Source organism: Sus scrofa, chromosome 4, assembly GCF_054392235.1.
Source record: "Sus scrofa isolate SSC_HxYL_T2T_F1_AM1 chromosome 4, Sscrofa_HxYL_maternal_Yorkshire_Landrace_v2.0, whole genome shotgun sequence".
In the NCBI taxonomy this organism is placed as follows: domain Eukaryota; kingdom Metazoa; phylum Chordata; class Mammalia; order Artiodactyla; family Suidae; genus Sus; species Sus scrofa.
Genome location: NC_139386.1, coordinates 110232911 through 110235677, shown reverse-complemented (window position 1 = coordinate 110235677; position 2767 = coordinate 110232911). Strand labels below are relative to the sequence as shown.

The following is a 2767-nucleotide window of genomic DNA, read 5'->3' as shown; positions in this document are numbered from 1 at the left end:
TGATGATTTGTCTTTCAGATTTCCCCCCAGATAAAACAGACACACAGATAACATTGCCAAGAAATGTTTTGGTTTAAAGAGAAATGTAAGGTTGTTCTGTGTTCCAATTGTCACTTAAAGGGAGATTTTACAATGTCCAGAGCCCTTGATGTTGTGCAAATGAAGAAGGATGTCCTCAGATTCCTTAAGGCAGGAACCCACTTAGATGGCACCAGCTTTGACTTCCAAATAGAACCCCTACAAAAGGTAAAGTGATAGCATCTACACCATAAATCTGGAGAGAACTTGGCGGAAGCTTCTGCTGGCCATTCGTTCCATTGTTGCCATTCATTTCCCAGCTGATGTCTTATCCTCCGTGAATACTCTCAGCCAGCTGTGCTGCACTTTGCTGCTGCCACTGGAGCCACTCCTGCTGTGGGCACTTCACTCCCGGAAGCCTCGCTACCCAGTTGTAGGCAGCCTCGGGGAGTCAAGACTTTCGGTGGTTCCTGATCTCAGGGCTGAGCACCAGCCTCCCACAGAAGCATCTTATGTTAATCTGCCTACCAGCCCTCCCCATAACACAGACTCTCCGCTGTGTTATGTGGATATTGCCACCCAATGCTGCAACAAGGGAGCCCATCCCAGGAAGTTCTTCACCATCTCCCATGAACAACCACAGGAGATCCTGCCGGGTCCCTGCTTCTACAGGGATCCCGAAGAGATTGACAAGGATGAGCAAGCGGCCGCTGAGACGGCTGTGACTAAGGAGAGATTTCAGGCTGTATGGACCGCTCCAGCTCCCGAGTTCACTGCCACTCAACCTGAAGTCACAGACTGATCCGAAGGCAGGCGGGCGCCCTCTGTGCGTGTCCAGCAGTTCCCCACTGACGGTCAGGGGGCTCAGCCCACCACTGAGGACTGGTCTGCAGCCCACCGCTCAGACCCCCACAAGGGTAAGAACAACCACCGAGTGGTCTTAAGCTGTTCTTCCAAAACCTCTCAAAGTTGAAATAGGTTGATGGCAAATAAACAGTTTCGGAAGATAGATAGATAATTAAATAAGTAAAGGGAAGGATAGAAGAAAGAAAATGGTAGAGGATGGGATGGGCGGTGGTCATTAATCAGAGAAGGGAAGAGAGGATAAAGGAAGAGTGAGAAGAATTGTCTTAGGATCTATGACCAGTGCAGTAGGAAAGCCTGGCTGGGAATCAGAAGGTCTGGGTTTAGCCTCTGTGACCTTGGAAATGGAACTTAAACTATTTGAGTTTTTGTAAAATATCTACATTAGAGAGTTACCAGGAAAATACCAGTAAATAACAGATTAAAAATGACTATAACAATGCCTGCTGCATAATAGAATGCGCAACAAACATGAATTCTTTCTCTCTGCCAGGTCATTTGTATGGTTCACAAATGAGCACAGTTTCAATAGAAACTCTGTTTTAAAACGTAGGTTTCCTTAATATTCAGATGTGATAAGGCCAACAAAGCAGGAGACCATTGCCTTTGAAAAGACAGTTTCAAGAGGAGGGGGTGCGGAGTTCCCGTCGTGGCTCAGTGGTTAACAAATCCGACTAGGAACCATGAGGTTGCGGGTTCGATCCCTGGCCTTGCTCAGTGGGTTAAGGATCTGGTGTCCCCATGAGCTGGGGTGTAGGCCGGCAGCTACAGCTCCGATTGGACCCCTAGCCTGGGAACCTCCATATGCCGTGGGAGCGGCCCTAGAAAAGGCAAAAAGACAAATAAAAAAAGAGGAGGGGGTACACTACACCATGCAGGGCTACACGGAGAAGCACCAGGGTTGGTCTGGAGGTGGGCAGAGTGGGAGGAAAACAGGGGCAAGAGGCTTTCTTGTTGCATCTTGTGAGAAAGAGTAAGTGAGGTAGGATAAGCAGGCTTAGGATTGCCAGTTTGAATAATTCCAGCAGATTCTGGGATGTACGGGCTGTCTCTACTTGTTGAGTACCTGACCCTGGGGTGATTAGGGCAGATGGATGGTAGCCCAGAGTGTGAGAGCCAGACAGAGGAAGAGGAGGGGGTACGGGCTCTGGATTGGCCGGTTTGCATGTGAAGAGCATCTGTGTGAGGCTTTACTCTCTCTAGGAATTAGCAAGCCCTGAGGGGGCAGTCTCTCCAGGGGCAGCAGGGCCCCCAAATGACAAAGCATCAGAAATGCAAAAAATGACAAAGGTATGATTAACTCAAACCCTGATCACTAAGAAGGACTCATGGCATTGTCCTTCTCTGCCTGGACTTGGCCCTTCCCTTCAGCAGCACCCACGAAGACGGCTGATGACTCATGGAGAGCAATCAGGCTGTGGGCCCGAAGCCGGGGTCTTTCTTCCATGCCTGTGTCTGCGCCACAGCCAGCAGTCTGAGCCTGGGCTGGCAGTGCCAGAGGCTTGTTCACCCCCAGGAAATAATACCACCTGGTGTTAGTCCAAGTAATTAGCTTAACGCAGTCTTCAGGGTGTTATTCAAGTGTTTCTCATAAATAGGTAATGAATTACTGACGATGACTCCTCAGATTAAAAACAACATTAAAGAAGAAACTTCAGGCCCCAGAAGGTATGAGTGGCTGGTTCCCCCCTGCCCCTGACTGGCCCTGAGTGTGATCCTTTGCACTGCCCAGCAAGTGAAACTGCCCTGGGGACCCTAGTTACCCCAAGGCCAAGCGCACTGACAGGTGTCTTCACCAGGGTCTCTGCCCCAGGCTCCTCTCCTTCTCACTGATAACAGGGCTGCTAGGTCCCGGGGTTGACTGAAGCCTAGGCAACATCCTGCT

The 2767-nt window shown here is 49.8% G+C and overlaps 1 pseudogene; it reads left to right on the top strand.

Moving 5' to 3' along the window:
• The first annotated feature begins 132 nt into the window (after nt 1-132).
• On the top strand, nt 133-962 carry LOC100157016 (small ribosomal subunit protein uS2 pseudogene; annotated as a pseudogene).
• The last annotated feature ends 1805 nt before the right edge of the window (nt 963-2767 follow it).